This window comes from Photinus pyralis, unplaced genomic scaffold (genome assembly GCF_008802855.1).
Source record: "Photinus pyralis isolate 1611_PpyrPB1 unplaced genomic scaffold, Ppyr1.3 Ppyr1.4_LG6, whole genome shotgun sequence".
Classification (NCBI taxonomy): domain Eukaryota; kingdom Metazoa; phylum Arthropoda; class Insecta; order Coleoptera; family Lampyridae; genus Photinus; species Photinus pyralis.
The window spans coordinates 11,000,542-11,020,939 of record NW_022170663.1 but is presented as its reverse complement, the minus strand read 5'-3'; the positions used below and the strand labels follow the sequence as shown (position 1 = coordinate 11,020,939).

Sequence of the window (20,398 nt, the reverse complement as noted above, 5' to 3'; positions counted from 1 at the left end):
TGGGTCGTAATTTGCGCTCGATTAACAATAAAAGCTAACTATTTACAAATGAAAAAAAATTAATCAAAATCAATCAATCAAATAAGTTGAAAGAAATATAGGCAGATACTCAGAGCCAGATAACACACACCACGCAACAAGCTATCGATTAAAAAAATTAAGTTAAAATAAAGTATCTAATTACCTTAACGACTATGTTTGAAACGTTTACCACCAAAAACGCATCGATTAACGTCCGGTTCGCTTATTAAATTTTTTTCCCGCTCTATTTACTTCATTCTTCTTTCCTTCACAAAATAAAACGCCTTATTATCGGCTAATCTGCACCTGAGTTTAAAAACTTCGGCGAAAACACGTGCTTATCTTAAAACTAATTAGCTTTGCCGCGAAAAGAAAACCCCTTATCTACAACCGGAGAAAAAACAACATTAAATATTTCCGATACAAAATAAAATTGTCCCACAATTCGAATGGCATGATCGGTATTGCGCTTAATCCCAATTTACAACCACATTTAACGTCAAAAATAGAAATTAAACCCTGCACACAACCATAGATTATTAAAATTTAAAAGTATTGAAATGATACCAAAGCGTTATGGGGGAGGAGAGTATAACCATACAAGAAATTGCGGTATTGTTATTTTTAGCGCGCTGACCAATGCTGCATAATTTTTTTGGCTGAAAGCCTTGGATGGCAGCCGTTATGATACTTCTAATTCTTTATGATTCATGCAGAAAGTTGCAAATTTAAAGGTCCAAATCGTTAACTTTAAGCTTAAAACTTTAAGCGATAAATGTCACACTTAAAAATCAAAAATTCAGCCACCTTAATTCGTTGCAGAGCCGAAAAAGAGGATGAGAAAGGGAAAAACTATCAACAGAAAACAAGATAGATGAGAATTAGCGTTGGTAGACGAAGAAGCTAAAAAGCCCAAACCAGAAAACCCTACGAAACCGGAAAGGCCTACCGTTCCCAAAGAAAATCGAAGAACAAAGGAGAACTACACCCGAAACCGTTCCTGACCAAGCTGTCAAACCAAACAGGAAAGAGATTTCTGTAAAGAACGATGAAAAGCCAAAGAGGCTTAAGAAAATAATGCAGAAGAGCAGGAGGACTTTGGTTAATCTCTCATCAGAACCATAGAACTTGAAAAGTGGCCCAAACTTTCATAACGAAGGTTCCCAAGTAAGGAAATTGAAAACGATGAACAAAAGTCAAAAAGGGAAATACGGAAAATGGATGCAGAACAAATGCCGGAAACTGATGAAAGAAAAATTGTGAAATGAGAGGCCCAACTTCCTGAAGCGGAACTGGTGGTTGGGGCTGAAAAACGAAAAACTGACAAACCTGTGTCCTACATTTCCATTGAGGACAAACGGGAGGTCATAGAAAAGGAGTCAATTGTAATGTTCAATCAAAGGAGTAACGAATAATGTTATGGAAGATTTTAAACCTAAAGAAGGATCAGCAGTAATTGATGAAGTTGAGGATCAAAAAGATATGACAGTTAGTACGAGAAGCGGTCATGATACGGTTAAGCAGGTGGGAAAAGTAGGTAAAAGAAGTTATGCAAAAAAACCGAAAATGAGGGAGGAAGTGACAGTAACCGGGTGACCGAGTGGAAAAAGTATGCCTGACGTTGCTCCAAATGCTTTGAACACTGCAGCTAAGCAGGGAAAGACAAAGGTAACCAAGAAGGATGTGTCGTTTGGAGAATTACCAAAAGTTTCACCATAATGCTGTACTTACTCGCACTATAAAAGGAGCAGAAAAGTGGCTTAAAAAAGACAAAACAAACCTGAATTTGACAAACTCGATCAGCGAGGGAAGAATATTGAAAAAAAAAGGAATTCTAGATGGAAAAGAAAAATCGTTGATGGGAAATGATCACGTAAACCCCAATTACTTTTGGTGGTAATAAGTAAAAAGAAGCTCCCATGAAGGACAAATGTCAAACTACTAAAGTTTCTAGTGGCTACCCGATCGGCCAATTGAGGGCGGTCAAGGCCGAGATTACCAAGGATAAAAGATGATGTGCGGAGGTGGTTGGAGGAGATGATCTTTAATCTTTAATTGGCTAGCTCCAGTTGTTCGACTTCCTTAGAACTCTACGGAAGCTAATGTTCTTTCCACAATCTTGAAGCACACGTTAACTTGGAAATAGATGAAGATAGCAGTACTCGAATTCACAATAAAATTAATTAGATTGGAAATACAAAGTGAATCAGCACGGGGTGGTATATTATCTCCAGTAATTCAACTAACTGCGCATCACAGATGATACAGTAAGCGATACGATTGCAAACCAGAGAATAACAGCAGCCAATGAAGGCACGAATTAAAAAAAATTCCCCTAGTATCCTCAAAAAAAAGATCAACTTATTCCTTTATATATTGATTTAGGTTAAAATCTTAAAAAACCGCACACACGAAAAACCTGAACAAATCACAGTACACAATGAAACTGTAGTGTACTGAATCTTCTATTGGAGAAATGCTTTCAGTTTCAATCATTCCGACTTGAAGTTTCTTTATGGCGATAATTTTAAATGTAGAATATCTCAATCGATTGCTGTCACCTTCAATTCAAGTTTAAAAGTTTAAAAGTACCTAACGTTCAATTTAAGTGTTTGAAATGTAACTGAAGCACTCCAGAAGGGCCGTAAATCACATTTTTTTGGATTCTATTCAAAATTACTACGCCTTAGGCTAGGGAATACGTTTTGGTGCTAACGTACATATTGTGCAGCTTTAGAAAATACAGTCCACTAGGAGGTCCACGCGAAATCCTATAGGATCACCACGGTTAAGGTAGAACGTAGCTCGACTTCTCCTTTGGGATCTGTAGGCGCTTGAACTGCCGAGTTTGATGCATAGCTTGTACGGGGGTTTATAGACTAAATAAATAACATTGTGTTGTATGCAAAGCTCGAAATTTATAGGAACTTAGAGCTTACGCGAGTTTCTGTTTTCGTTCCGATCGTTTTTCCGATTCTAGATACTAAATTTTCCAACTATGAATATTATCTGTTTTACAAAGTCCGACCGCGGCCGCATCTCGCGATATCGAAAATGCAAAGCAAAACGTCACTAAATTAGAATTTTATCAGATCATTTTTCCGCCCCCGCTCCCTATTTTACTTTTCGCGAGGCACCGCGTTGTTTACATCTCGTTTAGTAATGGTAATAAGTAACGAAGAATTATTCGCACTTCGCTCCGAAGCGCTACGTCATTACAAGACCATTTCTCATATCAGATCCAACAATGTGGTAATGTGCGAGATAAGAATAGGTTATGCATTGTTACAACTTAGACGTAACAACGCGTAGTGCTTTTTAGCGTGTTTTAAAAGAAAATTTGCAAATTTGCGCTATTGATTTTTTTCGACTGGTAAATTAATTTCTTTACCTGCCGTTTAAATGGAATAGAAATTCTTAATTAAGCAAATGGAGTTTTGTAATTAACCAACTTGGAAGACTTTTTTGTACCCTGAGCACGCGCAATGGCGAAATACTAGTTTCTTGATATCACTACTGATGCTGTCATGAAGAGAAATTATCAGAATTAGCATTTTTGCTGTTCGCAGTATCGGTTGAATTGTTGCACGTATAGCTAATTATAGAAAATGTGAAGTGTTTAAATTTCAAGCTTAGGTTTAAATCTTGTAACGTTCCGTTGAATGTACTCTTGGTTTGTGTAACTGACTGAATGCGTTCTTAGTGTGTTGGTACCATTGGCATTGACTTAATTTTTGCTTTTGTCGTGGAAATGACAGGTCGATCTTTGCGAGAAAGGTTGATTTGATTGGAAAAATTCGCCATCTTTGTTAACACGTTTCTTTCTAGGTTATGCCCTTATGTTTAATATAAATTACCTATCTTTGTTTTACCTATATCGCAATCCGAAACCCATTTATTAATGGGATACGTAAGAATTAATTAGAATTAGGTCTGATTTTTGCGTTGTAGTATTTGTATCTATTTTTCTTGGTACGTGACGAGCGTTGGGGTGGTCGTATTAAAGAAGTACCGTGTTCTGAATGAAATGCAAACACTCGATTTCGAATTCGAAGTCCCCCGTGACGTCTGTGGGAGTTATTCGTATCGCCCCCGTCCAAACAAGTCTTTGCACATGGTTGTGGAGGGTCTGGTTCTAGACCATCACTCAATAGTTCCATAGCAGAGCATGGTCTTATCTCGGTAGTGTACAGTCACAAGACAGTCTTCGGAGATGGTCCCCAAAGTTTCCCAATTGAGCGGCGACTTTGCCACAAGTCCCTATTTGCTTTATCGGCTTTGAGCTGGATATGTTTGTCAGTTTTTGTCATGTGTGATTCCTAGATAATTCACTGATTCTGAAAATTGGAGGTATTTTTGGAATAGCAGGGGAGTTCGAAGCCCCTCTACCTTTCTTTGTTACTTTCCTTGTGAAGAGAACTAGCTCCGTTTTTGTCTTGTCGGGTTGATGGACAAGTAGTGTTCCTTACACCATTCTTCGGGTACTCTAGGAGCTGAATGCATCAGTCTGCATATAATAGCCTCAAATTTGTCGGTTATTAGTATGGATATATCGTCCGCATGCCCCAGCGTATAGTAGCCACTATCATTGAGACGACAGCAGAGGCTGTACAGCCTGGGCGGTGATGCTTCTGTAGCTTGTTGGGGTTGCCCCTGTAGCAACTGCTGGTGTTGTTGTGGTGGTTCTACTGATGTACTCCCCCCCTTAACTGTGCCTCCTCCTCCCCTGGCGATTGGGTTAGTCTGGTCTTGTCCTCATTGCCGAAAATTACCAGCCTCCTTTGAGGTTGCCTACTTTTACCCTGGAATTCTGCACCTCCAAGCGCCTGGGTCACGGGAGGTGGATAGTTTGGCGGTGACTATTGGCGCAGTTTGAATCATTTGGGCCAGCCTGGCCTTCTTTCTCCTTTTCTGTTCAGCTCCAGAAATGCGTACCGAGACGAAACAGGGTACGTAACTCCTTTCAGCATTTTCCGTTTTTAATGTATGCCTTTCGGGTTGCGTAATGCGCCTGCAAAGTTTCAAATACTCATAGATCGATTCCTAGCGGGATTATGGCGCGTAATGGTGCTTGCTTATATATATTAACGATTCATTCGAGGAACATTTAAGGGACTTACGAAATGTATTAGAAAGACTACTCGTGCTACTAAGAACGAAGACATACCACGACCTACGAACGTAAAGCAAGTGCTATCGCTTTTGCAAACGTGTAATTGGTTCCGTCGCTTTATCGGAGCATGTTTACTGAGGAGGAAGGTCCCGTATGATCGACTACATCCCAGGGAAAAGGAATGTTATTGCGTTGACTTGTCCCGACCTCCCCGTTCGTGAGATCCGCAGTGCTCAGTGGATATTGATGCAGTTACAGCATTGTTGCCACATAAATCTTACAATATGATAAGAGAGGAGCAAGTAAATTACTCGAATATCAGGAAGATAATTGATGTATTTGAAGCTGATGATCCCAATCCAATAAACTACGCTCGCTTTACTGATTGAGGGTAGTTGATGTTTTCTGGTGTGTTATATAGGTAGGTACGCCACTGATGGCGACACAGACCATCCAGAGTTAGTCGTTCCAAAATCCAAGGTGGCTTAAGTTCTGCGTGAGAATCATGACTTCCTTTCTAGTTTCCACTATGGAGTGGAGAAGACTGTGCAAAGGACCCATTTCCTCAGATCGACAATGCCAATTGCAATTGAAGACGTTTGCACCCGATGGATGGAATTATTTGTCCTACCCACCTATACAGGTGAAGCGTACGCCAAATGCCTCATTGATGAAGTAGGACTAAGATAATATGGTCCTCGCCGATGCTTACAATGGATGTGAAATGATGCAAAAGGTGGCACACTGCTTAGGATTTACCCGAACGCTTATACCTGTTTATCATCCACTTTGTTGTGAATCTTTTAATCTACAAGCAGAATGAATCTATTACTACCCATGTAAGATAGAAAAAAGGTAAAAAATGTCTATTTTTACGTAAAATCCAGTGGCGTAGTCAAAAAGATGTTTGGACCACCGTTTCTGAGATATGACCCGAAGATGGTATTTTTTTAAATGCAACAACCTGTATATCTTAACGTCAATTTTTAGCATTCTTTTTCCTGATTACATTGATGTATCACAACTTATATATTTTTTTAAATTTTAGCCATGTACCAAAACTGGAAAACTTATTTTTTACGGTTTTTAAATAGTAGGCCATGGATTCATAGTGATTTTGTTTTGTTTATTTGTATCCATGGTAACTACAACCAATCAACGAAAATCGCGGCATTTCAAAAATTTTGAATAATGTGATATAATATAATATAATCATATAAAAAATGTAATCAATTGAGTTAATATATACAGAATGTTGCATTTAAAAAATACCAACTTCAAATCTCAGAAACGGTGGTCCAAACATCTGTTTGAGTACGCCACTGGATTTTAAGTAAAAATATGAGGAATTTAGCACAGAAACCGATTAAAAACATCTACTGTTCAAGTTAGACAAAAATAACTGGCAATGGGTACCGAAAGGACATGGAATGACTATGTTCCAGCATCGGTTACAATGAATAAAACACGAAACGAGGTGGGAATGGAAGAGAGTACTCAAGTCATAGTCGACTATCGTACAATCACGTCATATTAAACAGAAGCAGAAGCTTAATTTCAATGCCCTCCACTGGTATTAACCAAGCACAAGTACTGCAGCCCGCCATGGAAAGAAATGAGATAGGGACGTAAAAAAACGTAACATCATTAGGTTCCTTCTCCACGGAAGAAACGGTGAAATGGAACGTACAAGGCAATTCATACGGGATAATCGGTTTTGTTATGAACACATAAGATTAATGTTTAACATATCACAAAATTACAATTAAATGCAACAAAGTAAGTTCAATGTAAAATGTGTGAAACCCCGCCCAATAAAAAATAAAGGCAAATATAATAAAAAAAAATAAATACATATAAAAAAGTTCGTTCAAACATTGAATGAATTGAATGAATCAATCAGTAAGTTCAGAGTATTTGTTTGCCTTCTTTTGTTCTGAGTTCTCTGCAACCTTACAAAAAAAATCATAAAATTTGCATAACTCATCTAAATAAGGCAGCTACTCATTCAACAGTTAACAAACACGGGAACACCTCGTGCTTTCAATGAACGGTTCTCTATATCTAAAGCGAAATTCAAATAACAATAGAATTACAGATTGGCATACAAGAAACGGAAGTAGAACGAAGCAATAACGCTGAAAGCCGGTATGCGCACAGCTTACTTAACAAGAGCTCGAAAATCATTAGAGCCAACCCGGGTTTCTGTTAATCTTCACCACAAGAAACCTTTTCGTCTCATAAAATTTCATCAGTATGTAACCCCCTTAAAGCATGACGGAGCGGAGCGGAAGCTCACATACGGCGCAGAGGGTCTCTGGTTCGAAACCGAGTTCGAGAATGCATTTTTTTTAGTGATACACACGATAGAACAGGTTTAGCCGAAACTTCGCCTTCTTAAAAATTAACACTAAATTAGAATAAGCAAAATAAGTCCTTTCTTAACAAATTACTTCAAGTACACGTCTAATTTTACGTGCATGTTTTTGTTTGTGCTAAAGAGATATGGAATATAATAAATTTACTAAAATAGATCTTCTTTTTTAGATTCCCTCTCCGAAATCCCCGAGAGGTTGTTGCATTAAGGTAAGTTACAATTTTTTTCTCGTACAATTAGTACAATTGAAAAAGGAAGTATCGCGTTGTAAAAGAATCGTATTGGATGTCGAGTAGAATTGAAGAAATAAATGGAGAACAAGCACTCGCGTCTCTTTTATTTATCCAACGGCATCTAAAAGCTTTCCTGCTAAAAACGCCGTAATAACTACCTTATCATTCTAGGATGCTTTGCTTTTGACAGTTGCCATTGAAAAATTCAATAAATCAACTTGTTTTCACATTTTCGAGCATTACGAAGGCAGCAGCTCGAGAAAATGCAGTTTTCTCAAAGTCAGGAAAAACTATTGCTACATTGTTATCCTTTTTATGCGTTGAGGGATATGCCTCCCCCGAATAAAAAATTCGGTTTCGCGTTTTTACATCTTCGTTCCGCTCTTAATACGTCGTTTGCCTTTTGTTCCGTAAATAACTTTGATATTCGCATTTAGTAGCGCGATTTGTTGCGAACGAAAATCTCGTTGAATGTCTTAAGCTTCAAGGGAAAAATTTTAATGGATATAATGCATCGGAACAATGGATTTAACGAATCATTTCCTATAAACAAAGCAGTCAAATTATTTATCTTTCTGCGAGCATTTGAAGTGGTCTTACGACACAGCCAGTTTGTTATCATTTATGCAGAACTTCAAGACTTTACTCACTGAAATACTAGGCAAGTAGTTAATCTACCGTACTAGCGCGACCAACTTTTAAAACGGGATAGTTTATGTATAGCCTTTGACAGTTTTACTTCTCGAATTTTTCTAAAAGACACGTTATTGTCAATTTGCCATCAAGTTTATCATCTCCCACTACTGAAAGAAGAGGTTCCGACTAAACTTCGTTATTCAACAATTCCTTCGTTTTTGGATTTTGAGAAGTTCGAAGGGTGAAGGGTGTAAAGCGAATACGATACGCTCCGTCACAAACTTAAACGGAAAAAAAATGGAAGGATTCCCCCACAGCTAATGTATCCTGGTCACGGCACCAAGCCCTGTAATGTCTTTCAGACGCGAATTGACCCCCTCTCCCGAATGAATGAGAATATTATTTATAAGTTATGGATCAAAAGGAAAGTGCCAAAGTAAATTATAGACAATGGCCGTTTACTTTTAGGCGTTAAAATTGTCATACACAAATTTGGGAAGTATGTGTGACAATCACGCAGCTCCCGTCACATTACAATTTTACACAAAACAAAGAAAAATCGAGCCATTTTAGACAGCAACAAAATTAATATCGGCGCAGATTCGTGATAGAACTCAATGATCGACAACCGGCAAGATAGTCGAGTTACTGTCGGTATTTACGGCGTACGTATCCTGACGTCTTCCTTCAAAACTGGCACATTAGCGAGACGAGAATGGAGATAAAATATGCGACGACTTTACCTTTGCTCTAAACATACAAGGTGGCTTACGGTCTCCGTCCGCGAAGATCCTGACACGCGAGGATAAGATAAGCTGATAACAGAACCATGATTCACCCTTAAACATACAAGCGAGATCGCTAGGCACGATATACCGTCTTAAACAACCCTCCCCATATATAACAATGTCGGACTAGGAACGCTTTTATGGAAGTCAAAAAAGTGAATTATATATTTAGGTACAAATATAGTTAGTAAAAGGGGTTGAAACTGACGTGAGATTGATTTATGTAATTTAATACCCATTTACATTTTTTGCGTTTTTTTTAGATTCGATATTAATTAACTTAAAAGATTAAAGTTAAATTCGACACGTAATCGGACACTTGACAAATAACGGACGCACTAATTGATTTATATGTAAAAGGGGTGCGCAATTACGATAAATCCAACCGCTTCGCGAGGATAAAAACGGTTTGCTCTCTTTGACCTAGTTATACGTACCTATTTAGGGGGAATGCATCGTCTTCCGTTCAATTCGTTTTATTACCATACAATTACTCTATGAGTGTCGAAATACTCACAGTTTATTGAGGGCCTTTGTTGACTTGGTAGCCTTATGCTAAGATAAAAGATTGCAGGTAACCAACTGGGTGTAAAGTAGTCTTACTTACAGTGACTTTATAAGGACAGTGGCGACAACTTATCATAATCCGCCATATTGGAGCTAAAAAATTGATTGTAGGATAAATATACCTTGTCTTGTCAAATTGTGACTATAGAATAATAAGATTCTCGTTCAAAACTAACTACGCAGAAATGATCGTTTAAAACTTTTCAGAACAACCTATGGGGAAGCCACTGCCTCTCAATTTCAAAAAGACATATGGAAAACGCTATAATAAGTATAAAATATGGTGCAATAATCATTAAATTGTGTTTGACATTTCAGTGTGTTCTGTCACTTCTTGTCCCTCGTCGTATGTTTCTCTTTCCCGGATAAAAAGTATCACTTTGGGACAAATGGAAGTCAAAACACGTTGATTTAGTCGACAGAGTACAAAAAAGCAATATTCGTGGATATCCAAACTCATTATTTTAATTTTTACATCAATTACCACTAGTAAGGTGAGGTAGGTACAGTTTTACATAAAAAAAACACTAAGTGAATTACTTACCTTATAATGTCCTAAAGCCAAGTTATATGCGTCTTGAATAGTTATATAAAACTGGAGACGGAAAACGTAAAATAAAGCAAATACAAGAAGCAAAGTGTAAAGTAGTAACGCTAAACCGTGAACTGTCAAAACAGTATAATTAATAATTATAGCACGGAGTGTACCGCGTCGTTTGGGAGGCTTTCTATTGACCAGTTTCGAATTTAGCTCCAATATGGCGACCGAAACCAACGACCAATCAAAAACGAGATACCCTATTGTCGCCACTGTTCTAAATTGAGTCACTGTAGTCTCACTGTGCCAATTTCAGTTGTGTAAACCCAGTGGCTCTGACTATAAATCTATGTAAAAATGAGTTATAGCGCATTTTCCAACTCATGTTGGAAGGCGCTATTATGGTCAGTTTCTTCGTCCGCCTGCCCGTCCGAGGTTTTAACTACTCCTGAGGTTTTCATTATATTTAGTTCGTTATTTTTGCTTTTAATGCTCTAGAAGAAACATTTTGACGATTAATTTGCGCATGCGCAGACTGCGTGATGTCAACTGTCTTATTTATTGAGATATTTTTTTGAAATTTTAACCACAGATGCTTCTAGTAAAGGCAAATACCGGGTGATTCATTAGAACTGAGGACAGTTTGAATGTCCCGCAAAACTAAAAATTTTAAAAGGTTGGTAATAATAGATTATCATTTGTCTAATTCCAGTGGTGTATGTAGAATCACTCTCCAAGAGTAATAATTTATTTTTAATTTACAAATAAGTCGTTTATTCGATATTCGTTGTTATTTAAATTGTTAGTAAATCAATCACAATAATTACGTCGATTCTCATAATCAAGAACGTGCAGTTGCTGTAGAACAGAAACTTGGTACGGGTGTATCTATACGTAGATCTTTATGCAAAATTCGTTAGCGTGTTGCACAAGACACTTCTGTAATTCGAAAATAAAGTTAGTAGGTATAATATTCATTCTACGTGTAGGTACCATTTACCAGCTTGGGCACTTAACTGGCTGATTGATTTTCTAGGACGCGATCAACGATTCGTTTCTTATGATCGGGATACTCTTCCATAAACTGCTCTAGACAGGACTGGAACAAATATGACGTTCCATTATCGTTACGTATAGCACTTCGAAAATGAGCCTTCAAAATAAACGTGTCTTGTGTAAAGGGGATTCTCAAGAAGGGGATTTTTAACCTATAAATGCACATTACTCTGATTTAACCGTTATTTAATTACTTACTTCAACAAATTCTTGAATTTACAGCGTAACTTTGGATAGAACTGTTTTTAAGAACGTTGATAATTCAGATTGGAAAAGTAAATTAAAAACAACAACAAATTAACGAAATAACGACGGCACTGGTGACTAATAAGATTTAGTAAAATAACTAAAAATATATCATCGCCAATTCTATCCCGTAAAAAACACTAGAATTGTACGCGCGAAATTCAAACTGACATCAGTTCTAATGATTCACCCGGTATATCGCATATAGTAAAAATCAGATGTGCGCATGCGCAAACTGCGCAATGGCAACGTTCTTATTTACGGAGACAGTTTTGAAATTTTAGCCATATATGCTTACCTTTTGGAAAGTAATGATCAATATATGGCTGAAACCCCGCCCACTCAAAAATAAAGGCAAATAAATAAATAAATATGGAAACACTACACACACACACCAACTTAAACATAAAATGTATTGGACCCAATTATAGAAAAATACAAATTCGAAATCTTATAATTCCTTCTATACTAAATCAGTTCAAACATAATTTATTTATACAATTCGAGTATGTTTCTAGCTCAGTCAATTTGCAATGACCGATTACTTTAAGGGCGTTTTTCTTATAATTAAACACAATATTTCATTCAATGCCCTTAAACAAAATCGGTATTTATGTGAATACAAAATCAAAGAAAATTGTTATTTAGGTATTTTTGTTAGTTGCACGTAATAACTTGATCGCAGGTTTGTTTTAAGAAATAAATAAATAAATAAACAAATAAATAAATTAATAAATAAATAAATAAATAAATAAGTAAATACAAATACAAATACAATTCTACCAATGGGATTGCCCTTTGTTACCAATCAAAATACGTGACAGCCATCATCCAATCGACATGGATCGATAATACTGTGAAGTTGGCAGTTTCCAAGCTGACTAGCGGATTTGCATAGTTAATAATGTCACGTATTTCCAGTGAAATCTATCTTATCTCCCGCCAGGTTCGCGCGACCAACTTTCTTGCGACCAATGTCGCATCCGGCTTCCATTGATTTAAAAAACCTAGAGCAACAAATCTATTGAGAGAACTATCGACTTAATAAAGCAGTAGAGCAACAAAATATTGGAAAAACCTGATTTTGTGCTCATTTTCTGACCCGTTCCGTCGTACCATTTGTATTTTGTTTTCTAACGGTTTTCGATTTATTGGGTGCTTTCAGCCGGGTCACTGCTGTCGTAGGCGTCGAGGTAGCGGTACTATTGAACGCGAAGCTATGGTTTGGCGCTTTAACAGCGCCCGGCATTTTTGTTAGCGAAAATAATTTCTGGAATAGTCGTTCAACCAAGTTAATCGGCTGAAATTTATCGCTGGAAACAGGTGTCATAAGCGCTGAGTACGACTGAACGCGCCCATTGAAATATCCAAAGCTGGACTCGATCCTCACTCCTCATCGACTGTATATTGCAAAATCGGCATTCCTGTTGAATCTCAACTTTTGCACATTTTGTGCTTTTTTTGTGCACTGTTTCAATTTTGTGCTCATGTCGTTTTGAGTTATTCAGTCCGTAGGGAATCCAATCCCGCAGCAAAATTTCAATCCCGGTGTTTGCGGGATCCTTATATTATGTCAATCCCGTGGGATCCCGGTATTTGCGGATTTTTAAATGTATTGGGAAATAAGCAATTTTGTGCGGTTAACCGAATATTCTCGAACAAAACACATCGTATTTCCCGGAAAAGATGCGTCTCATCCGCGTTCATTTCTTATCGTCGGTGCCCAATCTTTCATGACGGCTCCATGTTTATCTGGATTTCTAGAATGTTCACCACAATATTCCCATACAGTCACTGTACTAAGTACTCGTACTAAAGTTATTATAAACAATCGACGAATTCGACGAATTGTGTATAGGAACACCGGTACATACGTTTAAATAGTTATAATAGTAGAAAAAAGTGCAAAATAATCTTAAATCGTTAGATCATATGTACATAAATATGGTCTCCCATTTGCTTTCAAAAATGAGCATCTGTGCCAACATACATAACAAAGACAGAGATATATTTTGCGCCGTACGCAGAACACCGCACATGCGCAGTAGCATCAGAATGTAAACAGCTGATAATCATAGTCATCGCAAAAATGACTCACTTCATATTTATGAAATAAATATACGAGTACCTTTTTGGCGCATTTTTCGATTCTCAAACAGGAGTTTATTGTTTGTTTCACTAACACTTACGCGTTTTATTAATAAATTGAAAACATCGCGTCGTGCCCATGGTAAGCTTGGTCGATAAATTTCGCAATTCCGCAAATCCCGCGGGATCCCGCTCCATTTCCGTAGGGGATTAACCCCGCAAAAATTCTGCGGGATCCCGGTATTTCGGGATCCCACGATCCCGGAATTGCATTCCCTAAGTCCGTGTCCGTGTGCATCAACTGGCGCGTCGTGTTTCGGTTTTATACGAGTTCGGTCACAGAATTTTTGCAAGCGCTCAGTGATGTGAAGATGTACATTATGCCTCTCTCCCACCCAATTTTTGCTTTTGTACTCGCCGAATCCTACACCCGAAACGGAGTCAATTCAAAACCCACTACAACTATGTTTTTTATGCATGTAAAGGTATAGCCGAAATCCGTCCCTCATTCTCCGTTTTTAGAATCGGCAACACTGTGACGTTACGACTCTTCTGTTGCACACCCGTTTCTTATCTGAAAGCGCTTTATTTTCTCACATATTAGTTCTGTTCTTTTTCATTATGGAATTCCTTTGGTACCGCATTCTTTGCCCAATTTGTGCTATTGTATTTTTGTATATCTTATCATTCATACTTTTATGCTTATGGTTTCTGGTGTACTAACATTTTCAAAATGTGACTCTAACCTAATCCTTCTACACGACGGTGCTCAACCGGAATCTTTTTCATTGCAATTTTTGCTTATTTTTGTCTTATCCACATTTTTGTGCTCTTATGGTTTTCGAGGTAAATTTTTAGTGTAGCTCTGACCGCATGCCTAATCTACTGGATATTTGTAAAATTAGGATTCTTTTTGTACATAAGTTTTGCCCATTTATTGTCGTACTATTTATAGTTTTCGATTTATCAAACTGAAGCTTTAACCAAACACCTTTAGTAGATGGTACATACTCGAAATTATTGTTGCACACTAATTTTTGCCCATTATGTGATATTTTTGGTCATATACATATTTTGTACTTGTGTTTTCGAATTAGTACAATTTTTAAAATGGGTCTAATCTAAGGCCTTTACTCGATGGTATAAAGCCCAAATTTTTTTTATATTGTGATTATTTTACTTACCCTATACTTACAGTTGCCAACTCTGGGAAAAGTTACCAGCAGAGTCAAAACACTTTCATGTCCAAATGACATTTCTCGCCTCTATAAAATATAATTATCAGCCGGCTCGACTGCGTGGTACGAATAGAACTCCTACGGTGTGTCATACTATAGCGATACTCTACGTGTTGGGATGTGAGACACAATGCCCAGCATCCAAGATGATGGGCCCAGCATCCAAGATGTTGGGACAAGTATCCAAGATGGTGGGTCCAGCATTCGCGGTGGGTTCAGCATCCAAGGTGGGTCTAACATCCAAGATGGATGGTCCAACGTCCTAGATAAGACCATGATGAAGGGTACCCTCTGACCAACTACCAAAGTACCCCGTGCGCACTGCCTAAATATGGCACCTTGACCAACTGCCGAAATATGATCGCGCATCCCGGACCAACTGCCGAAATTACCCCGGACGAATTTGACCTTCCATTCCGGACCAATATCTAAGAATAAACACAGAGTTGGTTTAATGTACTTGAATTTGTTATCTCAATGTCTAATTTTCCTTTTAGAGCTGTTTGTAATTGCGTTTTTTTTAATTAAATAATAAACAATTTAATTTTTTTTTAACAATTTTATTTGTTATGTTGTAACCTTTTCTTAAATATATTACGTAGTTTATTTATTTACAAAAAAAAAATTAAATTGTATCGCTTTTGCAATTCGTTCAATTTAGAGAAGGTGCTAAGTTAGACACATCTGGTCAAGTTTGCGTACTTTATAAAATGTTTTATCTGGTTGTTTTGCGATAAGAATCCTTATCGGGCAAAATTTAATTAACGCACGTGTTCTTATCGCTGTTAGAAGATGCAGGTGCTTTTACGATATGCGCGTTATTTTCGGCGTAAGTGGGGACGCATCCTGTCGAAGCTGGCGTTATAAAGTCGAATTGCGATACACGGAAAATTCCTGAGGTAGAACTTCATTTAGCAGTAAATGTGGTGTTTGCTTAAATACTGAAGTCAACGTAAAAACAAGATCTAAGAAAAAGTTAGTTCGAGTGCGAGTAAACAAAGCAATAAAATCTCTCTCAAATGAGCTTAATGAAACGGTACATTGCTACTTAAAAAATTCAATTGTTTTTTCGTTACACATTTATTTTCTGAAATAAAAACAACTGAATGCTGCCGTATTATTATTATTAATCGTTACTATATTCCAAACATCCTGTATGTATCTACCAATTTTCGAATGCAATATGCATTCAAATTATGTTCCGAGCCATCTGAGATTTCGACGTACAATCTCGTAGTCTAATTGAAAATTAAATGTGATCAAATTCCCAAACCAGCGACTCTTAATTAATATGCACAAGACGTTAGATGGCTACGTAACCCAATGTTAGCTTAGCAAACACCTAAAATGCTTATTTACGCACGATCGCAACATAACCTAACCTCAAAGGGGTACTTGCCGGACAGTTTGTGTGTTCCTTTAAGATAGGAGGTCAAGTATACTCAACTGTTTAGTAATTTCTAATGAGGTAGAAAATTTAGCGAGACGGCAAAAACGAGTAGCGCTTATAATTAGCTTCTGAACGTCCTTAGCGGTAGGTAATTAAATTTCGTTCGACAATTCCCACAGTTTTTCAAATAACTGTATATCATTAAAATACGGAGCAGAAGCGGTTTACCGTCACGGTAATATAATTAAGAAGTAGACTTTCCACTCGATGAGTTTTCAGTACACAATTACGTCCGTTTTCTGTGTTTTCAAGTAGCGATATTCAGTGAAAGTACGTCTTGAACGCACATGGCGATGTTCGAATAGCTTTTGTGAGAAAACTAACCAGCCAATCATTTCAGTCGGGGCAGTTTCGAGTATTCCTAGGAAGCCACAGTATCCTTTGTACCTACACGAAACTATTTCCTACATTCCGTAGCTACATCGCAATCCATAACTTCGGCAGTAACTAAGAAACTCCTTGCGCGGCTGAGAGTTTATTGTCGAAATGTTCATGCATATATGGAAAAGGGGTATGCATCTTGTCTTAAGTATCAAGTGTAGACTACACCATGTAACTTGTGAGGGAGTTCTTTCCCCGCCTTTTAATTTGTGCTTTGAATTGTCTATCGATTAAAACTTCACCATATACAATTGCCTAAACAAACACCCATTAGCATTGTGTACATTGAATGAACCCTAAAATACATATTGATATATCAGATAACATGAAACAATTTACTCTACAGAGTGTGTCAAATTCAAGGGAATATCGGAAACTGCAAGAGACAACAAGATTGAAATATGATGCTTCGTGTAATAGGAAGACATTGCAGAGAAAATCTGAAAAAAAGAGAAATTAGCTAATGTGTGACAGTTTATTAGAGATTTTTGAAAATAAATGACTTTCTCTCTTTTTAAATACGGACCTGTATCTTTATTTAGTATTTTGAAAGAGCTCAAGATACACATTTTAGACATTGTTGTGTAAACTACGTCAAGAGGACGTTTTAGTTCACTTCGGTATCTGCAATAACGATGGGACACCCTGTATATTGTGATTTTCAATTATTTTTAACATAGGTTGTAAATTGGGATTAAGCGCAATTCCTGACATGTTTTCGAATTCTAGGTCAATGTTGTTTTGTATCAGAATTATTATTAGTTAGCTAATAGCTTTGTTTAAATAATCACCTAGTATTCTTTTATTTGTTCAATTTTATTACGTGTTCAAACACTAGATTTAACATATGGAAATAATTGCGTAAGATTTGAAGAAGTTTATCTCCTGTCGTAGATAAGAAGTTTTGTTATCGCGGCGTAAGCTAATTAGTTTCAAGATAGGCACGTGATATCGCAGATAAGGACACACTGGTGCAGCTGATCCTTCACCGACGCATTAATTTCTTAAGGAAGTGAAGGCGGAAGTTTAAAAGAAACAGAACTGGTTTTAAATAGAGCAGACAGACGTCAATCGTGGTGTGTGGTGGTAACTCAGCTGTATTTGAGCGTATTTGTTGAAAAACAGTCAGTTTTGCCGTTATCGGAGGTTTTTGAAGGGACGGTCAGTCTTGTTTGAATGTAAAGTTTTTGTAGAAGAAAGTTAAATGGTGCGATTAGAGATCTGTATTTATTTAAGTGAACGTTATAAGTCGCGTTTGAGCGGAAGCGTATGCGATTAAGAAAAAGTTTTTGCACCATAAAAGGGTCATTGTAATTACAATCTAAGTCGAGATTCAAGTGCAGTCAACGAAGTGAAGTTTAGAAGCATCATCAGCTTAGTTTTTGGTTTATGTCTTAGTGGGCCTGTTTGTTGAAAAGCGCAACTTTATTTTTTGGTTTATTTATCGATCGCTTGTTGCGTGGTACATGTGTTATCGGGCCCTGAGTGGCTATTTTTATTTCAGTTTCGATTACATTTTGTTTTGTCTGTAAATTTATGCGTGTGTTTAATCGAGCCCAAATTACAAACCAGATAAGAGTTCTGAAGTTACATTTGCTCGTAGAAGGCGACTAAACAGCAGCAAGTCGGCCGGTGAGGTTTTCAGAGCAACGGGTAATTGGGGTTTGTCATGATTTTTAGCAATCATGATTTCTTTTCCAATTCGTGACGGTTAATTTAAAAGATTTTAGTCTCACACATGGCGAGTAACAGGGGGGAACCGGAGGGCCACTTACTTTACTTACTTACTTACTACTTACTTACAAGCACGGAAAAAGCATTTCTGGACGTGTAATGAACGATATTTTTTATTATACCTACTTCTTTTAAATCGATAAAAAAAACAACAAACTCGCTAACATTTTTATTTTGTAACAGTTATAGAACATGCGTTTTCATGGTTACTCTCAAATCATTTCAAAGGCGATTTGTTTAATTAGTTTATTTCAGATAAGTTTGACGAAACGTCAAAAAATGTCACAAATTCTCAAAGAAGTTTTATCTAAATATTCAAACATCTACGAATTAAAACGCAAAATGCTTACATATAAAACATTACAACGCATATAGATTTTCTGAAAATTAGTTTACTTCCTTGTAAATTTGTAGCAATAATTTGGGTAATTATATTCAGCGCACGGAAAGAATCAAAGGGACCGGGAATAGTATATTCTATAACGAGTATGGATAGAGTGTATTCCGCGCGAGTGGAAAGTTCGTCACACGAGCCGAAGGCGAGTGTGACGGTTCCACGAGCGTTGAATACCTATTCCTTACAAGTAATAGGTAGACATAATTTTTTCTACTACTACGACGAATTTTTGCAAAATATGTATAAAACAAGCAGGGCTAACGATAGACAATTCACACATTAGTAGGTACGTCTATGTACGGTGGGTTGGTATAGCAGATCCCTGTGGCATATTTGACAGATTCTAAATGGCTGTATAAACAATTTTCTCGACAATTTCTCTTCGCTCAATATTATCCCAGAAAAGGGATACTAACTTTTCTGTGATATTAATTACAAATGTGCACATTTGTTGAATGTGTCCTGTCCTGCGCAGTGTATGAATCGGCGTGGATCATTTAGATTTAGATAAACGTAAACGATAAACGTATTCGATGTGTGCGACCGGTATGTAATTCATGATGTGCATTCAAATACAAAATGCTACAAAGAGGACGTTATGGACGCAAATCAGAAATAAACTCGAAAAATTTGTATGTAAGTATATCTACGAGTGTAGGTAACATTTTAGTGAGCATTATATTTTAGGTTAGTTTTAAAACTTCCTGGAGGAAATGTGTTCTCGATGACCAACAATGTTAACTGTTTGGATCTGGATGTTCTTTTTGTATAGTGCAGTGAGGTATATTAATTCATTGTAGCAATATGCAACTTGATGTTTGGTTGTAGGTATACCAACGTGGTCCCCCGTAATTGTAAACTTTCGTTGTACGTTAGTTTTCGTATTGGGTATTCTAATTACAGTTCTACAGTTCCACCTAAGTCTTGTATGTGGTCGATTTTTATGTTCCACGAACACGATTCGTGCTTACGACAAGCACCACTAATGCCAACTATAAGAGCAACCTTTAAATGTAAAATAGATATGATGTAACGAGTAACGATTTGAATGTGTAATGTTATAGTAGATATAAACTGTCGAGGGGGCTTTTTGAATAAACATTTTTACTTTGCTCGTTGATAGAATTTTTGACTTTTTGAGCCGCTGGATTGCGTTTTTAAGGCCTGCAACTTAGCATGCATAGCTGCTTATATCTACATAAATTGTTCAAAAGTATCGTAGACCGCACCGTGGATTACGTTTTCCACAATGTGAATGCTTTAATTTCCTGTGATAGTTCGCTAAAGTAAATTAGCACTACGTTCTCTGAAAATGAGTTGGTTTTTTTCTTGATCCTCCACTCCAAAAATTTGCTGTATGTATGTTCCTACACTTTTGGTTTGTCAGGAAGTAAATTTTTTTGCGTGTTCTGCTTCCGCGGTGATTTCCGGGGGAGTATTTGAAAGTTCCATTAAATCCTCACTGGCCACTGCTATTCATTTTCGTGCTACCGGCCCTTAAAATTCAAAATCTGGCGCAAGCGTAATTAAAATTT

The 20,398-nt window shown here is 37.2% G+C and overlaps 1 long non-coding RNA gene across 2 annotated transcripts; it reads left to right on the top strand.

Moving 5' to 3' along the window:
• Positions 1-19,204: 19,204 nt before the first annotated feature.
• Positions 19,205-19,975, top strand: LOC116174231. 2 transcript variants are annotated; one of them, XR_004146061.1, is made up of 3 exons: positions 19,205-19,499; positions 19,551-19,644; positions 19,692-19,975. It is a non-coding gene; the product is annotated as an uncharacterized LOC116174231 (long non-coding RNA). The 2 variants fall into 2 exon arrangements; XR_004146060.1 differs by having other exon boundaries at positions 19,206-19,499; positions 19,551-19,975.
• Positions 19,976-20,398: the final 423 nt, after the last annotated feature.